The sequence below is a fragment of the Rhinolophus sinicus genome, chromosome 2, assembly GCF_057876585.1.
Source record: "Rhinolophus sinicus isolate RSI-liver-muscle chromosome 2, RSI-T2T, whole genome shotgun sequence".
NCBI classification, from domain to species: Eukaryota; Metazoa; Chordata; class Mammalia; order Chiroptera; family Rhinolophidae; genus Rhinolophus; species Rhinolophus sinicus.
In genome coordinates, this window is record NC_142502.1 from 50,543,589 (window position 1) to 50,568,645 (window position 25,057).

Below are 25,057 nucleotides of genomic sequence, written 5' to 3' on the forward strand. Positions count from 1 at the left end.
GTTTTTCAAGTAAAATAACTAAAATTAAATTGGATTTTATAGGCATGAAAAATAAGTTACCATAGATATAAAAGATAATTCACACTGTCAATTTGAACTCATCTGAGAAAGGAAAAGGGAAATATAGGAAGTTAAAGAGTAAAAGATTGGAATGTGAGAATATGAAAAAGGTCTTTGATAATGATTGAAAATAATGAATATAAGTTGTAAAATGAAGAGTCTATTTATGATAAGTGCACGCACCTTCCCTCCTTGGAAGATGGGTAGTTTAGGATGTTAGAGGGTGCTAAATGGAGCCTAAATAATTGTGCATGAAGGAAGAATTCTATCCTGATCTTATTTTCTCTGATGAGTTCACAGGTCCAGCTACGGGTAATTAATAAGATAAAGGATTTAAAAAGCAAACTTGCCCAAGAGAATGAGGAAATCAAGAAGTAGACTTGCTCTGGCTACAGGCATTTAGGATACCAGGCTAAAGATGAAAGATTAACTTGAGACCCCACCAGAAAGAAGCAAGAGGACTTTTAACGTCCTTCCTGCGTTGTTCAGAATTGGTTCAGGTCCTTCTGGAGCTGTTGGCCTGGCGCTCAAGTGTAGAAAAAGTAGACGTTCACATGTATTTAAATTAGTATGCTTATTGCAATGCAGGTCAAGGTACAGTGTAAGTGAAGGGGCTGTGATACATCTAAAGGCAACCTTGCATATGAGATATCCTTGGGAAACAACATAGATAAAAGAATAGGACGTAATCATTGCCCATAATGCAGTCAATTTTGTTATAAAGTTACGTGTCTCATTTGTAGATTTAAGGGTGATCAAGTGTGATCAATATGTTTAGTCATACTCTGAGTTTGTGCAGCTATTATACACATACACACATATATACACACATATATATACATACATACACATATAGATATGTACATACAAGCACACACTTTTTACTTTTACTGGGCAGCAATCCATTTTTGGAAGAAATAAAGGATTTTTCCCCCCATCAATATAATCTGCTCTATATTCATTTTCATTACATTCTGCAACATTCTGATTGTCTCCACAGTGTAGCCTTAACCAAAGAACAAAACTTAAGGGAGGAAAAGGCATTAAAAATATCTACACATCTGCTTTCAGCCTCTCCATTATTACCAAGAGTGTTCTAAATCACCTTGTGTCTGATGACATTAAATCAAGAGAGAACTGGCAAAAGAGGCCATGGCAGCACGCTGATAATGCATCCACTGTATTGTCTGCTTGGTTTATACTCTGTCACTTTCCATTTAAAGGGCACTAAATAGAGCCTTTTTTTAACCTAAGACAAGTTTGTAAAAGTAATTCCGTTTTGTTTTCTTGTCTGCAACCACAATTAGTTTATAATAACAATTGCAATATCATAAGTGTCTCACATTTTTCACTGAATCCATTTCATTGTTTGATTCTTTCTTATTTTATGCCTTTTAGAAAATAAAATAAAAACCTGGGGTGATTAAAAAAATTCTCCCAACCTATGTATTTTAGAATTAAGATTCCCAATATGGTTTAAATATACTGGATACATATTTATTTTCTAAGTTTGGGAGGGTTTACTAATGCTTTCTAAAAATTGTTCTATGTTTTCGTATTTTAAAAGTGATATATGCTTGTTGTAGAGAACTTAGACAATAAAAAACATATACAGAAGAAAATAAACAGCATCCGAAAGCCAAGCATCCAGGAATAAGTTACTGCTAATCGTTTCAAACATAACTTTCCAATCCTCTGTGAGTGTATATGTGCGTGTGTGTGTGTGTGTGTGTGTGTGTGTGTGTGTGTGTAAGAAAATAATGCTCCAGTCAGGAAAGAGAAAACAAAACAAAACAGTTTCTCTGTAATCTGAACAGGAAAGGCTTACTGTAAAGATTAATTAACTATTTACATGAGATTAGCTATTAAGAGGGAATAAAAGAGAACTTTAAGGAAGAGCGGAGAGTTGAAGGAGAGTAACCAAGGAAAGCAGCCCCCCTTTCTAAAGAGGGGATTCGCACTCCATTGGAGAATGCAGGGTTACATTCTACAAGATGGTGAAGAAGTTTGTTGAATTACCCAGGGATGCCCAGATGATGGACCAAGAGTCGTGTACTATTGGAAGGGAAGCACACTCAGTGTCCTGTGGATTGCTGGCTACTGAGTCTCACAGGAGAAAACTGAGAGGAAACATATTAGTATCAGCAAGAAAAACTCCTTTCATCCTGCAATGTCCCTCCGGCACCTCTTCTGACAATGGGAAAATAACATCCAGTTCCACTCTGACAAATAGGAAAATGACGAGTGGATCTGGAGCTGAGAGGCAATAAACTGTAGTAACTGACACAGTATGTACCCTTGTCTTTTCAAAAACATCGTACTCCATATTCTTTCCTAAAATTTGTTTTTTTCTTTTATCAATTTATATCAAAATATTTTTAATATCTTTCTTTTACAACAGAATTTTAAAGTCTACATAACATTTCATAACAAGAATGTGTCATAGGAAATTTGTGTATGCTGTATCTGTATAGTATAGCTAGGGTGTGCCATAATAATTCATTTAAATAATCTCTGCGGAAATACTGTCTTGTTTCCCCTTTTCTTAGTTGTTTTGGCAATTTCAGTTGGTCCTTTCGTCTGATGGGCTTTTTGCCATTGCTAATAAAGATTGTCCTCATATCTGCCGTTACACTTCTGGGAAAGAAATTCATTCACTAAAAATTCATTATTCTGAGGAAAATAAATCCTAATGCTGAATATTTTCTTGTATTTTAGATCACAAAGTCACATCCATCTTGACAACATTCTATATCCATATTTAACAGTAGTTATTACCTTCCTATGATGATAGGGTCTTATATCAAGAACATTTTTTTCAGATAGGAATTATTGAGAATTCGAATTGGCAATATTACCAATATTTTCTTCATTTTCAATTTAACTCCCTTTATACATTTCAAAATTATTCATTGATGGAATCAAGACCATTGGTCTCTGACTTGTTACTATCAAATATGAAGGAAAACAGTCTGTATGTTTACATCAAAAAAGAAATAAATGTCCAGAATTAGTTTTGTTGCTTTTAACAAACTCATTAATAGCACACTATTTTCAAGATATCAACAAGGTAAAGCTATGGTTCTTTCACACAATATACAGAAGCAGAATTTACATTTAATGTATTTAAGTGTTCGAAAAAAGTTAAACAGTAGCCATGATAAAAGCTCTTCCTAGTATTATTTCCAAACTATTCTCCTTCCTCCTCCTTTAAATACCTCTCTGTTTCCATCAACTACCTGACAGTAGTCATACTCTGTCATTAATTATTTAATCATTTTAGCACTTGCCTTTGCTCTTTTTATGTATACTTGAATCCTGTTACCATTTTTGGTGCTCCTAGGTATTTATCCAACTGACTCGAAAATTATGTCCACGCCAAAATCTGTACATGAAAGTTTGTAGCACCTTTATTTATTTTCATCAATACTGAAAGCTCCCAAGATGTCCTTCAATAGGTCAATGGAAAATAAATTCTACTACGTCCATACATTGAATTATTATTGAATGATTAAAAGAAATGACTATCAATATACACAAAGACATGAATGAAACGTAAATGCATATTGCTAAGTAAAAGAAGTCAACCTGAAATGTCCACAAATTGTATAATTTTAATTCTATGGAATATGGGAAGGCAAATTTATAGAAACGGTAAAAAGATCAGTGGTTGTCAAGGGCTTGGAGAAGGAGAAAGTTGAATAAATGCAGCATAGTGGATAGTTTAGGGTGGTGAAAATATTTTGTGTGATAAAGTAATGGTGGATATATAACCATATTCAATGTGAAAATCCATAGAACTTTACAGAAAAAAGATTGAACCTTAACATATGCAAATTTAAGAAAAATCAATTTGGAGGTTAAGGGATTCCAGTATGGAATGCAAAGTGTGATAAAATGAAATAACTGTATTAAAAATATATGAAGCTTCCTCACTGAGGTAAGTGAGGTAGCCATATGGAAATTGAAAAGAGAAGCATTCTAAGCAAAGGGATCAATCAGGACAAAGATGCTGAGGCTGAACGTGCACCGGTGTTAGAGGAATTCATGTGGCTGGTGTAGAGTTAGTAAGGAGAATGCAGTAGAAGAGACACCATGGTTGGCCAGGTTATAGTAATCTCTATATAGAAACCATTCATGGAGGACATTGTAGGCCATTATAAAGACATTGCTTTTCACAGTGATTTAAATTAGATGTCATTGGAGGGATTTGAGTAGAGGACTGGCATGAACTGACTGATATAAAGTGTTTCTCTGCTTTTTCCTATAAAAATAGAGTGTATGTGTTTGCAAGGATTGAGGGAAGGATGGGAACTTAGAAACCAGTTAGGTTGTCATTACCATAGAAGAGTTAAGAAATGATTGCAGCTGGGATAAGAGTAGTAAAATTGGGGAAGTAGACTAAGGAGAACAAGTGATCAACAATGCCAAATGTTGCTGGTATATTAAATGAGATGGAGACTGAAAAATTAATCTCATGCTTAGTTAGGTAGCCATCATTGGTGACGTTGATCAGAGCAGTACTATTGAAGTATTATGGACGACACCCTAATTCATGTGGGTTTGTTTAGGGTGGGCAAAAAGGAATTGTAGAGAGAGGAATTTTATTGCAAAGGAGAAAAAAAGAAATGGCGTAGTTTTTGGTGAGGAAAGTACACATTTTAAAAATGAATAGCATATTTATACTTAACGAAAATGATTTAGTAGGAAGGTAAAATTACGCTGTAGGAAGGAGGATAATTGCTGAAGCAATGCATTGAACTGTTAAGAATATATGTATGGTCACTAAATAAGTGGAGGACTTGTCTTTAGACATGAGCATGGAAGGCAGGCTGCGTGTGGGTGATGATAGCTGAGTAGATGTGTGGTTGGCAATGTTTGGAAGTTCTTTTCAGATTACTTGAATGTTTTATCATGAAGTAGAAATCAAAGCCATCATCTAAGAATGAAGATGGTCCCAAAGGTATTGCAAGTTTGAGGAGAGATTATAAATTATGAAATTCCATCTTGGATGGCAGGAGAACAAACGTCTGTAGAGAAGTATGATGGGATTACCAGGACACATTCAGGACTATTTTACGGTTATGATTATGAATTTATAGTGAAGTAGTCAATGTGGTTAGATATTGTTTTTTTATATTCATGTTGCACCAATTCCAAGTGTACATAAGGTAGAAATTTGGATTAAACATGTTTATGATTTTTATTAGGTGAGTATGACAAAATTAGATACAGGACAGGGAGTCAAATATGTGTGCAAAAAGATTATAGTAATTGACCATGGTATTTGAGATAGTGTAGGAGCAGGAAGAAAATACCAAAGATCTGAGGGACAGAAGAAAATTAGTAGGATAAATAAATTGGAGGACTGGGTAATAGAGGAATTAAGTTGAAAAAATAGATCATCAAAGAGTAAAATGCATGTGATTGTTATTATGGAAGGTTGTCTTTATTGGTAATAAGTCCCAGGATAAGGCCATGTGATGTGTGGCTAAGGCTAAGTAGAACGCAAAGTCACTGGAAGGTAAATTAAGGAAACCAGGAGCCTGGAGACTATCAGGATCAAGTACATACACACTGAAATCACCAAGAAATAAGACTAGAGTAGTGTGGAAGAAGTGACAGTGAGCTGGAACAGATATCAGTTGGACCTCATGGAATGAATAACTGGGATTTGAAAATGACAGTAACAAATGAAGAGTAGCCTCGGTGACATAATCCATGGATGTGAGATTCAAAGCTGGTGTTTTAGGGAGACAGATTGTAGAATTTTATAAAAATAGCAAAGAGGGGCAAAAGCACTACTACAACACCTCCCAGCCCAATAATCATAACAATACCTGCCACCCTAGAGGACTGCAGGGCAGACAGTGTCCTCAGGCAGATGCCAGATTTTTTCTAGCACAATAGAATAACAGAAACTTTCCAAAACAAGGTTGAGAAACTAGATTATTTTGGTGCTGATGATCTTTTTTTTTTTTTTTTTTAAGTTTCAGGTGTACAAAACAATATAATAATTAGACATTTACACCCCTCACAAAGTGATAACTCCCCTCCCCCAATCTACTACCCCTCTGACATCGTATATAGCTGTTACAATTCTATTGACACTATTCCCTATGCTGTACTTCACACCCTGTGACTGCATATATATATATATATTAAATTATAGTTGACATTCAATATTATTCAGCTTCAGCTTCAGATGGTCTTTGAATTCCATGGGGCATAGAAAAGAATTTCCGGAACTGTGAGAAAGAATTTCTGGAACTGTGAGCATGTGATAAGGATATAAACTAGGAGATATTCAGAGCTTTACTTGTATTTAGATTCGTGTGTGTGTGTGTGTGTGTGTGTGTGTGTGTGTGTGTGTGTGTGTGTGTGTGTAGCAGCTTATCTGGGTGTCTGGGGATTCTAGGGGTGAATGTATAACAGGAGAAAAGGGCACAGTGAGATTTTTTTCCTGTTAGACTCAAGGATGAGAATGGTACTCTGACGACTGTGGATGTCTAGGTTTCTTCTTCACTCCTGCTAATGAAATAAAATTGGTCTGAGGAAAGCTGCATGGATCCTGCTGGACTCCAAAGGATGGAAGTACAAGGCTGAGGGGAGGTGTAATCTCGTTTCTAGTGTGTGAAGCCTAAATTTGACCTAGGCCAGACCCAGCCTGATTCTGAACTCCCTTACCTTATATGTCTCCGTTTCACACTAGGATTTTTCATCTTGACCATTTATGCTGATGACTCCTAAAATTATATGTTCAGCCCTGACCTCTTCCTGGAATTTCAGATTAGTTTCTTAAGCTACATACCTGACATTTTTGCTTGAATGTCTAAGAGGGCATTTCTAACTTTAATTGTCCAAAACATAACTCTAGAACTCCAAACATTTCTCTTCCATTTTCCTAATTTCAGTAAAGATCACATTTCATGACAAAAAATTGGGATCCTCCTTGTTTCCTCCTTCATTTCATCCTCCTGTATCAGCACATCCTCTTGAATACCTATTAACCTGAGATCAATCTCCTGTGTTCATCTAAACTATAGTCTACAGAATCATAATTTCCCAGCTAGACTGATTTAACATCTTCATAACTAATCTGATTTTGCCCCAACAGTATTCATTCTATATCCAGCAGCCAGACTGATGTTTTAAAACTAAAATTAGTTGATCTACCTCTCTATTCACTGTTTCCACCCCCATTCCTACCATCAGCACATACTCTTCAAAGTCTTATCATCACTTAGAGAATACAATTGAGTTCCTTACCCTTCTCTATAAATCCTTCCGTCAGCTGGTTCCTGCCTCTTTCTTCAGTGTCACAACAGTCCACCTTCTCTCTTGATCATGATGTTTCAGCCACATTCATCTTTTCTCTCTTCTTTCTAACTAGAGCTTGTTACTTTCCTAAGGTCATTCGCAAGCTCTTTCTCTGCATGAAATGTTCTTCCCCTTATTCTCACCATGAATAACTTTTTCTTACCTTTTTTTTCCCCATTAAATATCACTTCTTCAGGAAATCTTTTTTTTTTTCCCCTTGAACATTCAATTTCACTAGAAAACTTGTCAATTCCATCATTTCAACTTGATTTAACTCTTCTGAAGTAGTTAATATTACCTTACATTGTTCTACTCAGATAAGTTTTCAGGTATGTTTACTGCTCTAGTCCCAACATTTAAAAAGCAACCTAGTTAGTGCTCAATATATATATTCATTGAATGTGTGAGCAAATAAACAAATGACTGATGAATGATAGTCTGCCCTGACTACCTCTTTCCTCACACTTAACCCACCTGCACTCCAGCCACAGTGGGCTTCCTTTTAGTACATTTTCAGGTGTTAAGTTTCCTTTCATAGCACGGCCTTTCACTCTGTCTGCCTGTGACACTTTCCCCCATATTCTCTCCTCACCTAGTGAACTTGTGTTTATCCTCCAGATTCCAGCTCAAATACTATCTCCTTCTTAGAGAAACCTTCTCTATACTCTATGACAAGAAACATTTTTGTAAAATTTTATAACATCCTACATCACTATTTTGAAGAACTTAGCTGAGTTATAGTTTCTTTTTTTTTCTTTTCATTTTTTTAGTCTCATGTTTCTCCTCAACAGAACTGAAAATTCCTCAGAGTTGGGACCATATCTGTTTTTTGCACTTGTTTATATCCTCATCAACTATGTAGGAATGTGGTCTTGCTCAAAAATATTAATTAAATCTGTCTCATTTAATCGACCAAATAAAAATGAAAATTTAAAATCCCATAAAAGAAATCAATAAGTACATCCTTAGCTAGAGTACCTATTTTCCTCCATAACCTTACCTAAGTCAATAGAGCATTTTGAGCTTGAATGGACCATGGATAGCAATTGCTTGGTCTAGCTATCAGCTCCCCAAAGACCAGTAGAAGGCAAACAGGAATTAAATGGCAGAGCTACCACCATCCCAGTAATCATTGTCCACATGTGGGTACCTCCAATAATGGCTGACAGTAAGATGCTGGAGGAAATAATACTGAGCTACCTTGCATGATGTTCATTCTGATGGCAGGCTGAGTAGTCCAATGGCAAGTGAATTTTACACCTTACGATGTGACTTTAGTTGCCAACAAGTTAGGTCAAATATTTCTATCATGGTTTAATATTCTATCTGTTGTTTATTGTTCAAACTGTATTTTAAGAAAATCCAGATTAGAGTGGACATGTGAGGTCTGCCTCATTTCAGAACAGGCTGTCTAGCAGCTCCACTTCTCCTCTGTTCCTATGGATTTTGTAACTTTCAATTAAATGTGATAATTAACAATCAGTCCTTTAAACATATCTATAGAACTAAATAAATAACATTTGATCTAGTATTTTCTGCCAGTTTGATTTTTTAAATCATTGTAGACCAGGAGAGTGAAAAATAGAGGCAACCTACTGTGTACACTGAAGAGCTCTGAAGACCTGTTTAGGAATTGAGTTATGTGAGTTCTATTTGGTAGTAGGAAATGGGTTAGAATGGATCAGTAATGACTTTGTTGTTGGAAAAAAAAAATAAATTTGGCTTTGTCTTACCTCAAAACAAAATAATAGCCATAAAATGAGAACAGCAGATACTAGCATTTTGGTGCACTCAGCATAAGCCAACTGCTATTCTAGGCATTTTCCATGTGTTACTTCAGTTAATTTTCACAACTTCACATATTTGTGTTTTTCTTACAACAAATTTGAGGCTCAGAGAAAATAAACCTCTTGCCAAAGTAAGCGCCAAAAATGAAATTTGAACTCCACATTGATTTTCTGCATGAAAAAAAAATCAAAAGAAAAACAAGTTGAAAACACTACGATTAAACAATAACTTTGCTAACATAATTAACATCTGTTGAACAACAAGAACAAACAAATACTATGATAAGCAAATGGAAGGACTGAGGGATTTATTTTCAAGACTCTCTGTTGGTGAATCTGAGATAGATAATTCCAATTTAGCAGTTACAATGGCCAGGAAAGAATTACTGTTTTCTTTACTTTGCAATTCAGGAATACTTGGGAAAATAGGATATCAGATGTTGTAACTGAAGTTTATAAACAGCCTGCTGTTGTCAATGGAGAACACCTCCACAGTTGATTGCTACAGCTTTATCCATCTGTATCTGGATAACATTTGACATAGGACTTGTAGTCAGGTATTGGGCTACAATTTCCTTGTATGAGGCAGTTATAGTTCCTGCCAATGAGAAACACTCAGGGCAAATGGCAGTGAAGAATAGTCATAGATATTAACATTCAACATTCATTTTATTTGGTGTTTATGATGATTCAAATGAAATCCACTGAGACTGTTCTCAGCTTCTGTGTTCTATTCTCCTCATAACTGGCTTTACTTGCAAACAAAATGTAGTCTCGGATTTGGATGAATTCTAGAATCAACACTGACCAGAGAAAAGATAACTTTATGTAGCACTGTGCCAGCTTTAAAATTTCTAATATTGCAATGTTAGATGTTACAGCTCTATAACTCATTCAGTATGCAGTTGAAAGATCTTTGGAATTGTGTTCTGAAATATAAGTGTAACTTTTGGTAGAATGATTTAGCCTTAAGTGAAGTATAAAAAGTAAAGTCTCTAATTTGCACATGTTTGAGTCTCAGAAGCTCTTAAGAGTGTAGCATAATTTTGTTCATGCCCTGTGGTTATTATTTACTTCAACTTTGAATAAAAGATTTTCAATCCAAATATTAACATATATTATACGATTTTAAGAATTAAAGTAGACACTTTCTGGCATAGGAATTGACAAATTGGTGAAACAAAAGAGAAAAGTGTGAAACTTGAAAAACAAATAAGAATTTAATGTCTAACAAAGGTTTTATATATGTGATGAGCTCTTACAAATCAATAAGAAAAAGAACACTTATGTAGAAAACTGACAATTGATATGAATAGGAATTTACAAAAGAATAAATATGTAACACCAATAAAAATATGGAAAATATTTAACCTCAGTAATAACTGAATGTAAGCAAATCCAATCTATCAAATACCATTTTATTTGCACAACTCAGTGCATATTTAAAAACCTATAAAACTTATTGATAAAGCTATATGCCAGTGGGCACTTACATGCCTTACCAGTGAGAATGTAATTTGGTACAAACTTTAATTTGGAATAACTATCAAAATCCATAAAACATGTTTAATCTCTGACACACCATTTCAGTTGACCACATATTCAACTCTTCAACCTGCACAGATTCTAGGACAGGGAACAAGGTAAGGATGTCTAATTACACCACTTTTAGTCAAAGTAGTAATGAAAGCTCTAGTCATTTTAATAGGCAAGAAAAATAAATAAAAACATGCAGTTTAGAAATAAATAAATAAAATGGCCCTATTATACATGGTATGATTATCTATGTAAAAAATCCCAAGGTATCTACAAAAACAATCCTAGAAATGATAAATGAGTTCAGTGAGGTTGCAGGCTAAACATCAATAAACAAAAATTACTGACATTTCTATACATTTACACTGGGCATGAAGAAAATGAAATTAAAAACACAATATCATTTACAATTTCTCCAAGCAAATGAAATACTTAGGTATTCATGTATCAAAATACAGACAAGATCTGTATGCTGAGAATTAAAAATTGTTTATGAAAGAAATTTTTGAAAACTAAATAAACGGAGAGATCTGTGTTCATGGACTGGAAGAATTAACATAATAAAGAGGTCAGTTCTCCCCAAACTGATCTATATATTTAATGCATTTCCTATCAAAATCTTAGCAAGGTTTTTTGTATGCATAGATACACTTATTCTAAAATTTATATGGAATGGTATAGGCCATAGAATAGCTAAAGTAATCTTTACAAAAATAATACAATGGAAGGAATTATTCTATCCAGTATTTCAGATTATTCTATAGTTATAGTAATCAAGACACATAAACAAATGGAACAAAATAGAGAGTTCAGAAATGGACCCACAGAAATATCCTTGACCAGTGTTTTTACAAAGGTGCAAAAGCAATTCAGAGGAGGAAGGCTAGCCTTTTTAACAAATGGTACTGCAGTAATTGGGTATTCTTATAAGATGCAAGTAGAAATAAAAATGAAAGAAAAGTGTTCTTAGCTATCACAATTATATAAACTTTAACTCAGAATGAATTATAGATGTAAAAATATAAAACTTCTGGAAAACAATATGAGAAAATATTCAGGATCTAGGACTAGGTGAAGAGTATTTGACTTGATTTCAAAAATATTATCCAAAAAAGCAAATATGGACAAATTGGACCCAATAAAAATAGAAAACTTTTGCTCTGTGAAAGTCAATGTGAAGGACATGAACATGCTAGGGTCTGGGAGAAAATATTTACAAACCACATATTTGACCAAAGACTTATGTCTAGAATATATAAAGAACTTTCAAGATGCAATAATAGAGAAACTACCAATTCGATTAGCAAACGGACAAAGGACGTGAACAGACAGACATTTTAACAGAGTATGCACAGAGAGCAAATAAGCACATGGAAAGATATTCAGTATGATTAGTCATCAGGGAAATGCAATTTAGAACCAAAATAACACATTACCATATACTTATTAGAATGGCTAAAATAAAAAGTAATAATGACATCAAATCATAACAAAGATGCAGAGAAAGTTGTAGGGTAGATGTTGAGGAAAATTTGCCTTCATTTGATGTGAGCTTTTGTCTATTAGCTTTTATCTGTTCCTGCATGTGAGGTGATTTCTGTGCTGCGATCAGGGTTGAGTAAATTCCCCTTTGGTCTCATTCTCCTGAGTATGGGAGACATGAAATGAGGTTGCTTTTCTGTTTGGTCTCATTCTCCCGTGTAAGGGAGATGTGAGATGAGGCTACTGTCTCACATGAGGTGATAAAAAATTTCTATGATCAGAGGTTGAGAGAATTCCCCCTTTGTTCTCACCATCCCAAGTAGGGGAGATATGAGATGATGTTGCTTTCTGTCTGATTCGCCCACATCAGCAAATGAAGTGAAGAAATTGCTAAGTTATATCAGGATGACGTGACAGGAACATTGCCAGGCCTTGTTGCTTATTTGGATGAATTGGCCCTTCAGCTGGATGGTCAGCATTCACCAGTAACTGCCGGACCCTCACGCAACTGGCCATTCCCGAAGGGGGAGACAGGAAGAAGAAATTTGGCTCTAAGATACATCCGAAAAAATATATAAGACAGACCTCAGTTGGCAGTGTAATTATTATTTCGTCATTTGGTCACTTGTCATTGGTGGTTTTTCATCATGCTAACATTTTGAAGACTTCCAGCAACATGCAGCTTACAACACCAGAGGGTGTCCTGACTTTCAGCCACGAACCTGGTGAGGTCTGGCTGGTCCCCGACCTCTCCAATGTTGTTCCCCATGGTTAGCCTTGTTGAGAACTTGTTAGCATCTTGAAAACTTGTATGCAGCTTGCAGCGTACAACATCAGAAGACACCTTAACATCTAACAGCAATAACAATGACAACAGCAGCAATATTCTTCAGATTGTTAACACCTTGAAAGCTTATATGCAGCTTGCAGCTTATAGCATCAGAGGATGCCTTCACTTCTAACAACAACAGCAACAACAACAACGCCAACAGCAGCAGCATTCTTGGGAACTAACAAACAGCAGTGTAGGAGACACCTGAGTTTTTCTCAGCTGCAGACTTGGCAAGGTTTTGATTTATGACTTTTCCTGTGTTGTTCTCCCCCAGTTTGGTGAGCTTTTGACATCTACTGTAATAGTTACTATCCTATAGAGCTGATTACTGCTTTTGGATACTCCTTACTGATGCTATTTGTGTATTTAGCTAAGTGATTTTTGATCCATAGTAAACATGTGTTGGGATCTCTTAAACTTACATGTATGTGTACTCCTTTGACATGACATTGTTATCAATGTATATAGTTTAGTCTTAACCACCTTTACTTTCTGACATTAACATATTCTATTAATTGCCTTTGTCTTTTGCCATTGTATATTGCTAAATAAATTGATTAGATATTAAATAATTAATTAGCCCCCTTCTTGTGTGTGTCCCGCCCCTTCTTTTCCCTGCTCATCATTACAAAAGTGAATCACTCATTTATTTTTTAGGGGGAATGTAAAATGGTACAACCACTCAGGGAAACTGTTGGTAATTTCTTACAAAACTAAACATGCAGTTTCCATACAACCTAGCATCTGCTATTTTGTATAATTATCCCAGAGAAATGAAGCTTATGTTCACATAAAAATCTGTGTATTAATGTTCATAGCAGTTTTATTTTTAAATAGCTAACAACTGGAATCAGTCCAGATGTTTTCCAAGTTAATGTCTAAACTGTTACATACATATGAAATACAAGTCAGCAATGAAAAGGAACGAAGTACTGATACATGAAACTACTTGAATGAATTCCCAAGAAATTATGCTGAGTGAAAAAACAGAAAAAAACAATCCCACAAGTTTATATTATCATTCTGTTTATATAACAGTTTTGAAGTGACAAAACTTAGAAAAAGAAAAGAGATTTGTGTTAGTCAGGGGTAAGAGACAAGGTGGCACGGAGAGAGGTGGGGGTAGTTACGAAGGGCAATTTAAGGGGTCCTTGTTGTGATGGGAACTGGCAGTATCTTTATTGTCCTTTTTGTTTTCCACAAAATACACATGTGACAAAATTGTACCTAAATACACACAAGTGAGTACAAATAAAACTGGGAAATCTGAATAAAATTGGTAGCTTATATCAATGTTAATATCCTGGTTAGTGATACTGTACCATAGTTTGCAAGACGTTACCACTTGGAGAAACTGGATAAAGTGTAAATAGAATCTTTCCATATTAGTTTTTACAACTGTGTGTGAATTTACAATGATATTATTAAAAATATGAACTAAAAAATCATGAGAGCATGTCAAAAAGACACAGGAACCATCTTGAAGGGACTCACTGGCCAAATCTAGGACAAAATAAGCATCAAACAATAATTGTGATAAAGGTAACACTCATTGGAAAATATAATTACCCATAAGCTATATTGATACAAATAAATAAATAGGGAGATGGAAAAAACTTTTCCTTACAGTAGAATGAAAACTAATCAATGCAGAAATGATGGATGCTAAAACAAATGGATGAAAAATTTCTAAGGAATGTGATATTTACATGACCTCTTCCTAAAATAATTATCAATTACAAGTGGAAAATAGTAACTTTATAATATCACTGAAAAAAGGTCATCTAAAATCATCAATATTGGAACAAAATGGCATCAAGTGTCTTATAAGTTTCATGTGGAAATATGCATCACATGTGCATTATTTCTGCCAAATATATAAAAGCTAAATTTAGTTTCAAGGAAACAGGCAAATCCAAACTGAATGACATTCTACAAACTAACTTCCTAACTCTCAGAAGTGTCAACAATAAGAAAAAGGGAATGCTGAGAACATACTCTAGAATAAAGGACACTAAAGAGCCATGAACAACAAAGTCTAGGTTAGTCCTGAATTTGATCTTGGTTCAGGAAAAGATAGCCATAAAATAAATTATTGAAACAATTGATTACATTAAATATGCATTATGATTTAGATGATAATTTTGTATCATTGGAATGTTTTTGATTTTCAAAATTGTGCCTTGTTTATGGAAGGTCATATCTTTATTCTTAGGAAATACACACTGAAACATTTAGGAATAAAGGGTAATGGTTTCTCTAAATTCTCAAGTAGCTCAGTAAAATGCAATGATTTGTATATATGTGAATGTGCTGGTGTATAGGAGGCGAGAAGAAGGGAAACAAGCACAGAAGGCAGGTAGGCGAAGGAGAGAGATAAATGTGAACAATTGCTTATGTGGGTAAAGGGTATATAGGAATTCCTTATAATATTATTTCAACTTTTGTGTAAGTTAGAAATTATATCAAAATAGGGAGTTACTGCAATATGTGAGGTATTAGACAATGGGATGTCATGAAACTATTAGAAGTTCTGTTGCAGAAATATATCTACTGGCATGGACATGTTCTCAAGTATAATTTAAAAATGAAACTTACAAAAGCATATTATGGTGTAATCCACATACAAACTTTGACTACATATAGGGTTTTAACAATGATTTTGGGTAAATATAAAGACTATTTCTTTTTCTTTGGCTTATCTCTCTGCTTTGATTTCTCTGTAAGAGTAACATTTTGCTTTTCTAATAAAAATATTTTTAAAAATATCTTGAAAACAAAACATCCTTTTAGTATAAATATCCCTGGAACAAATTATTTTTAATGTGTTCCTTTAAGCTAACATTTAAATATGGAGCCTATCAAACTTAAGATTCGAGACCATATTCAGTTGCTTACCAGTGTTAACTGAGAGTGCATTTACTCTACCACTGATTATTTAGTTTTCCTCTCTACTAGTATTTCTTTTTGATTGACTACAGCTATGTTGGCATGACACTAAAACAGAAAAAAAATATATTTTCTAACTCTAACATAAATCTCCATAGAAACTCTGCAATAGAAATAGGGTTACAAAAGATAGACACATATACATACAACACACAGATCAACATTCAATTTAAAGCATTTATTCTTCACATATACAATGGAAAGCAAAGGGATTCTTAAAATTCCAAACTTTCAAACTAGTATAGGAAATAATCAAGGTTAGTTTCTTTTATAAGAAGAAATTTCGGGTTGTTTAGTAAGGTGCTAAAATACTGTAGTTAATTTCCTGAAATCTATCAAGTATACAAGTTATACAATGTTAAATGATACCAAATGGGAATCAAGTAATAATTTTTGAGTAAATGGAAAATTCATTCATTATTTTTTATGAATATGTTAACAAAATTTGAACAACGGCGAAATCTTTTTAAATAATGGCATGTTTTCAGTCAGCTGGATATAAGAACATATTACAAAGGGATGCCATTCTCTTACCAAAAGGTCACGGTTTATCCCCAGTATACTACTTCCACTGATCAATGCTTTAAATGTAGTAAGTTACAGAGCTGTCAAGGTGCTCTGCAAAGAGTTTACATATGAAAATTTAAAAGTGGCAGTCCACTAAACAGTGGCAGAATTCTTTAAAGGTATCGAATGATAGAAAGTGTAAGTTTATCTCTATAGAACCTCACTAATGTTCACTTTAATAAAATCAGCATGATGTAACTCTCATAACTGGTTTATGTAAAATATTTCCACTCTTCAGCCTTTATATTATTCTCATTTCCAGTAGGTAGTCCTTAAACTGAAAATTCCTACTGCAACAATTGATATAGGACCATGTACTTTTTTTCTTTTTGCTGTTGCTGAGAAAGGCAAACCAGAATTGCTATTTACTAGCAATAAACAAACTCTGTGAAAGTACCCTAATCATTTTCTTTCCTTTGACTTTCTGAAACAATTAGGCCATGACCTTGCATTTGATTTTCTTTCAATAATTATGTCAAATTATATAGGACATGGGGATGTATCTATTTCAGAGTGTGCAAAACACACACACATGCACACACACACACACACACACACACACACACACACACACACTATAACCCCCCATCAAGCAGACTAACTGTAGTATTAATCATATCACTATATTCTTCATATATAAGTAAGTTGGAAAATGTCAACATAGTGAAAAAAAATTAGTAAACACCAACAAGTGATCATTTGTGTTCAAATCCATATTTTAAGCAAGGCATTTGAAGGGAGGCGAAGACAAGGAGGAGAGGACAGATAATTTTGTTTAAATGACTATTGCATGAATTAACATGTTTTAGGGGTAAGAACTTATGCTCTGGTGCAGCTTCATTTTGAGTATCAATTTCAGATTCTGTTTTTCGTCTTATATTCTCCCCAACATTTTTGCTTAGAAAGGATGATTGTATTCCTCTATTCCATTATGAGCTATGTCTTATTGGTGTTTCTTTTTCTTTTTTTTTTTTTTTTTTTTTTTTTTTTTTTTGTGTGTGTGTGTGTGTTTACCACCCATTCCTATCCTTCATTATTCAAAAATATTCTTATACACATGTGTCTTTTTCTTAGTATGTTTTCTAATGTATTATGAGAAACTGTTTTATGAGACAGCAAAACATTATTTTCCTAACAGGATAATAATCTCTTAGCTTTGGAAGGCGACTTCTAATTCTGTTCACTTACAGAAATTTTTTTCTATACCCTAGTAATACATTTAAAATGTTAGTACTCCCAATTATTATGACGACCCTTGGTAGTGGAATCTTAGTACTATTGTTCTCATTGGTTGATGAGAAAATTATATTTCTCTGTCAAACTCAACATCTCTTAATCAGAATCTTTTTCTTTTTTGGATGAGAATATAAATACTGTTAAAGAATCGGGTTGCATGATCATACAGACTATTTCATTATTTTTAATTTAAAATTATAAATGTAATTTTGTAGTTTGTCTGTTTCCTATGGCATTTCCAATTTTCCTACATCTGTGAATTCCACCAAAGTATGTGACAAATATTAGGATAATTGGCATACTAGCTTGCCTATGTATTTATCAAAACTTAAGAACACTTTTATCTCACATGTATAATAATTAGAAATTTCTGCTTTTTTCTATAAGTGATATCATAAATCCTTATGGAACGTGAAGAAATTTGGTTTTGTTCAGAACAACTCATTTCATTTGCTCATAAAGAGAAGGCATTGTTGAAATTCTTTTCACATTGATTTTTTCTCTAATATTGTTTGCAGTATATGGGCAGCTCTTCATTTAATGTTGTTACTAAATTACTTTCAGCTGCTAAAGTATCATAACCCACAGACACCCTAAGGCCTTCCTACTGTGAATACTTTAGTTCTAAATGATCTTTTACTGTGACAATACATTTTTAGCAATTTCAATGCTAGAAAGTACTCCAGAGACAAACTTTCATTTTACAGATGAACAAATTTGGCCCCAGAAATATAAAGTAACTTGCCTAATATCAGAGAGATATTAAATTAGTGGCCTCTTCAGATTTAGAATTGGAATGTATTTATTCACATTCCACTGTTATTTCCGTATACTAACATTTTCAGAACAATCTTAGCCAAAGCTTGATGTATATTTCCAAACTCAGACTTCCCTAGTTTTATATTTTTGGGGTTTTCAGAGATGCTCAATAGTAATTGTTTAGAAGTGTTTTGGGGGTATAGAAAAAGTATGGATTTGTGTCTCTATCTCTTTTTATCTTGATCCAGCCTACAGAGATTTTTAGGTTTCGTGAGTTTAGGTATAATTTTAAATTATATGGGAAGGCATGGGAAGTTAAAGTTGGTGATTCATGCAGTCAGCATTAAGCTTTGAGAAGACCACTCTACTTATTAATATGGGAAAGAAGAGGTCTCTTAACCAAATTAGACTTCAGTGAAGAAAAATACGTACACGTATATGTATGTAAGTCCAAGGAAGTTCTAAGTTGATATGAGTTCTTTTAAAAATAATCACCTAGGGCCTCGGTATGCTATGGGACTGAGGGTGCAGAGGAGAAAGGGGAGCAACACCTGTTGGCAAACTGTATCTACTCCAAGGGCCAACCTTGTGAACTTCCAAGAGAGATCATTATCTACCTAAGTCACTTAAAAATGTCTTCCTGACTCTGGAAAACAAGATGTATATATACAGATTATTTTACCCGTTACAATATATGAAAATAACAGTAGTTAGCTGTTTTCACAATGGCAAGGATTATAAAAAAAGTGAGGCTAATATGAGTGACTCATTTAAAATATACTTTAAGAAATTATCAGTTTTTGAGTAACTGGTTTAACATAAGAACTCTATGAATATAGGTGTATTGACAGTAAAATTAAATTATGTAAAACTTTAAGTTGGTGGCTGTGAGAATAAGGCTTACAGAAACTAATAGAATAAAAGCAAAGCAAAGAAAACCCAAAGGGTTAGAGAAATAATGGGCATGCAGAGAAAGGAGAGATGCAACCCTCTTTATCAGAAATTGAATACAAATTAATTTGAGGCTATCATATCAAACTTATTCTCTTTATACAGTATACCTTTTTTTTTTCTTCTCTTACTGCAATTTAGCCATGCAACTAGTATACACTGAATTTTAGCTATGAGCCAGAAACTGCTCTAGTGCCAGTTACAGTGGTGAAAAGAGAACTGATACATGCCTTCATGATGTTAGGAGCTTGGGACAATAAACAGGTAATAATATTAAATAAATAGAAATTTGATGTAGAAATGAGTACTAAAGTTGGGCTTTGGGATAGAGAGTAAGTTAAAGACAAGAGCTGGGGATGATATAAGTAATAATTTTTAAGGAAGAATTCTTTGAGAAGACAGTTTTTAACTTGAAACCTGATGATCAATAAAATGTCATGGAAAATAGATTTCATGGAAGAGCGAACAGAAAGAACAAAGTTCCTGAAGTGGGAAAGAGGTGGTATATTTGAGCAACAAAATTAATGCCAACTCTGGAGAGCAGCGGTGAGGGAGAAGGTATATGAGACAAGACATAAGACACGATCTGGATATAAGGATACATCATCCCGTCATGTAGAGTTTGTTTGGACTAAATTCTAAGCAGAGTTACACCTTAAATAACTAGACTGAATTTCTGAATTAAAGGACTAATAATGTTTATTAACTGAGGAACAATGTTCTTCTTAGAAAAAAGCATGGGATTTTTACCATTTTTTATTTATTTTTTAACTCTGATGCCTCCATCAGCAAAATGGACAACAGTTAATCTTTTTATAATACTGAGTTTACCTGTGATGATGTTTAATTCTCAGTTTCCCCACTATTACATAGTTTGCCTGGGAATGGTTATTGTACATAGGTTACTGTATTCTAGTAATTAGTATAATGCATGCCTCAAGGTGCTCAACTATTATTTGTGATGAAGTGAATGAGTTAATGAATGAGCCATTGGCTAAGTTTATATGTTCAAAGAAAGCTATTTTTATATGCCTTACATGAAACAACTAAAATCCCAAATCATTGAAGGAAATCCTATGGTAATGAAATGACACCTTGATTCAGAAAAAAAAAAAAAGATTCAAGTAAGTATGTACTTTGTCATTGTACAATATATTTGATCAAAAGCAAGTCCCTTAATAGAGAGAAGAAAGGGCTTTTCCAGTTCCTTCTTGTAAAATAGAAAGGGGCTGATTAAATATGACCAAGAAGAATGTTGTATTGTGTTTTTTAAAAGTTCATTATATAGACAGGATAACAAAGAAAGAGAGAAGGCACAAATTACTAATGCCGGAAATGAAAGAGAGTACCTCACTACATATCTCATGCACATTAAAAGGATAATTTTAAAAAATACTATGAACAGCTCTATGCCCACAAATGTGATAATCTAAAGGAAATGAACCAATTCCTTGAATGACACAATTTGCCAAAACTCACACAAGAAATAGACAAAATCTAAATAGAAATTGAATCAATAATAACTTTTGAAAACACAAAGTACCAGGCTAGTGTGTTCAGAGGTGACTTCTGTCAAATATTTAAGAAAAAAGAAAAACACATCAAATTTTCACAATCTCTTCCAGAAGGCAGAACCAGAGGGACTACTTCGTAACTCATTCTGTGAAACCAGTAATACTCTAATATCAAAAATAGACAAAGGCATTTCAAGAAAAGACAACTAAAGATCAATATCACTTATGAACATAGATGTAAAAAATCTCAACAAAATATTAGCAAATCTAATCCAACAATGTATATGAAGAATTTTACAGCTGATCAAATAGGATTTATCCCAAATATGCAAGTCTGGTTCAACATTTGAAAATCAAGTAATTTTATCCATCAAATCAATAGACTAAAGAAGTAAAATCACATAATTATATTAATAGGTGCAAAAAAAAAAATGTGGCAAAATCCAACATCCTTCCATGATAAAAATACTCTCAGCAAACTTGGAATAGAGGGGAACTTCCTCAACTTGATAAAGAATATGTACAGAAAACATACATCATACTAACTGGTAAGAATTAAGAACCTTTTAAGATCAGGAACAAAGCAAGGATGTCCCCTCTCACTGCTTTCAACATTATGCTGGAAATTCTAGCTAATGCAGTGAGACAAGAAAAATAAATACAGGGTAAACAAATTGTGAAGGAAGGCATAAAACTCTCTTTGTTTGCAAATGACATGGTAATTTATGTAGAAAATCTCAATCAACAATAACAACAACAACAACAACAACTCCTTGAACGAATAAGCAATTATAGCAATTTGCAGGATACAAGGTTAACATAAAAAATCTAATTGCTTTCCTATGTATCAGGAGTAAACAAGTGGAATTAGAGAGTTAAAAAAATACCATTTACCTCCCTCAACTGAAATACTTATGTATAAATCAAGCAAAAATATGTACAAGATCTGTATGAAGAAAACCCTAAAATTCTGAAGAAATCAAAGAAAAACTAAGTAAATGAAGAGATATTCTATGTTCATGAATAAGAAGTCTCAATATTGTGGATGGCAGTTTTTTTCTAGCTTGATCTATGCATTCAATAAAATCACAATCAAAATCCAACCAAGCTATTTTGTGAATATCAACAAACTGATTTCAAAGTTTATATGGAAAGGCAGAAGACCCAGAAAAGCCAACACAATATTGTGGAAGAAGAAAGTTGGTGAACTGACGTTACTTAACTTCAAGACTATTATAAAGCAATGGTAATCAAGGACTTGTAGGATTGTGAAAGAATAGACATATCAGTAAAACAGAACATAGAGTTCAACAATGGAACCCGATAAATACATAGTAAATTAATATGTTGTAAAGTAGAAATGTTTACATGTGGAGAAAAGACAGTCTTTTCAACAAATGCCACTGGTACAACTGGACATCACATGAAGAAAAAAAAATGAACCTAGACTCAGACCTTGTACCATTTGCAAAAATTAGCTAAAAATGGTTCTCAGACGTAATATAAAATGCAAAACTATAAAACTCCTAGAAGATCGTGTAGGAGAAAATCTGGAAGATTTGAGTTTGGTGATGACTTTTTAGGTATAACACCAAAGGCACAATCCATGAAAGAATGACTGAAAAGCTGGGTTTCGTTAAAATGTAAAACTTTTGCTCTGCCCAATACAATGTCAAAAGAAGGAGAAAACATGCCATAGGTTGGGAGAAAATATTTGCAAAAGGCTTATTTGGTAAATAACTCGTTCAAACTAAGAACTTTTAAAAATCAACAGTACGAAAACAAACTAAAAAAAAATGGGCCAAGGACCTAAATAGATACCTCATCAAAGAAGATATACAGATGCCTAACACACACATGAAAAGAGGTCCTACATCATATGTCATCAGGGAAATGCAAATTGAAACAACAATGAGATATTACTACACACCTAATAGAATGGCCAAAATCCAAAATCCAACACCAAATACTGGTGAGGATGTGGAGCAACAGAAACTCTCATTCTTAAAAAGACATGGAGTTCCCTTAAAAGAATATTACTTCATGAAATAAGCCGATTTGAAAAGCCAATAAATTGTACAATTCCAACTATATGACATTCTGGGAAAGGTAAAACTACAGAGCCAGTAAAAAGATCAGTGGTTGCCAGGAGTTAAAGGGATGGGAGGGATACATATGAGTAGGCAGAACACAGAGAAATGTTAGGGCAGTGAAACTATTCTGTATGATATTGTAATGGTGATACACATGTCATTCTACATTTGTCCAAATCCATAGAATGTAGAACACCAGGAGTGAATCCTAATGTAAATTATGGGCTTTGGGTGATAATGCTGCATCAATTTACATTCATCATTTGTAACAAATGTACCACTCTGGTGTGAAATGGTGATAGTGACAGTGGGGAAGGCTGTGGATATGTAAGGGCAGGAAGTTTATGGGTATTCCTTGTACTTTACTCTCAATTTTTCTGTGAACCTAAAATTGATCTAAAAACTAAAGTCTATAAAAATTACATTGTAAACTTTTATATTCAAATGATAACAATTATACCTTAGACAAGAATAAAACTATACACATTAAATATTCTTGATGAGCCAAGAAAGAGTATTTCAGTGACTTTTTAAATTATATTTTGAATGCTGATAGTATGACAGGCAGGGGTCTCTGAAGTTGGCATTTGTTTTTCAGCAGGGATGAAGGCAGAATCCACAATTGCACTGCATAAGGTAAGAAATGGGCTTTATGTGGAAACTTACAAGCCAAGATTAGCAGAGAGGGAAAGAATGGCACCCTTAACCTCCCATTTTCCCTATGTGCTACTGTGTTTCCCCCAAAATAAGATTTAGCCGGACCATCTGCTCTAATGCATCTTTTGGAGCAAAAATTAATATAAGACCCGGTGTTATATAAGACCAGATATTATATTATATAAGACCAGATAGTATATTATGTAAGACATGATATGATATGATATGGTATGATGCAAGACCAGGTCTTATATTACTTTTTGCTCCAAAAACTGCATTAGAGCACATGGTCCGGCTCAGTCTTATTTTCAGGGAAACACGGTAGGTGTAGTATATTTTGCTGGACATGCCTTACCTTTATGTCTTGGAACAACCCTGTACCCATTTTTCTTTCTTCTAAGGCAAGCATGAAAGCAAACTTTTCAGTGTGAGACTACATAATCTTGGTACCAGGTAGTCTGAATTGGCATGTGAGGATTTTCATATGGATTTTTTTGGAAAGCCTGATATCTAGCATTTAAAGCCCTTTGGACACATGGGACACTCAATTACTGTATTTGAGAACCCTTCTAGTAGTGAGAAGGAAGAACATTCATTCCAGAGAGATTTTGCCCAATCAAAAGTGATTTATTTTATTAAACAAGTGTCATTTTTACACAATAGTGTTTGTTGAAACAGAGTTCAATTCTTTATTCTTGGGGATCATCATATATAATATCATCGTATGTAATATCTTTGGGGATTATATATATGTGTGTGTATATATACATACATATATACTGTACATACATGTGTGTATGTGCATATATACATACATATATACTATATACATGTATATGATGTATATTTGCACATATACACACACAAATATACATACATATATGTGTATATGTAATGAATATATATACACACACATATATATGTGTATATAATAAATATATATATACAAATACATAAATATAAATATATATACATATATACACATATATACATATATATGTGTATATATATGAATATATACACATATATATGTGCATATATATATATATTCATATATGTATATTTTTTTGCCATACTTGCCACACCCCTTAAGGGATGAGCCAGATTGTCATTTCCTGGAGCAGTAAGATAAGCAGAGACTCAAAGGTTATCATTTTCTACAATATACTATGTTTAGGAGAAGAAACTGTTGGTTGTGAAGGTATTTCTGCTTTTATAAACTCACTGAAATGAAAGTAAGACAACTATAGGAGTTCATGCTTCTTCCTGAACCTTGTGCCTGAATTTCTTAAGTATTTTATGTTTGCTCATATC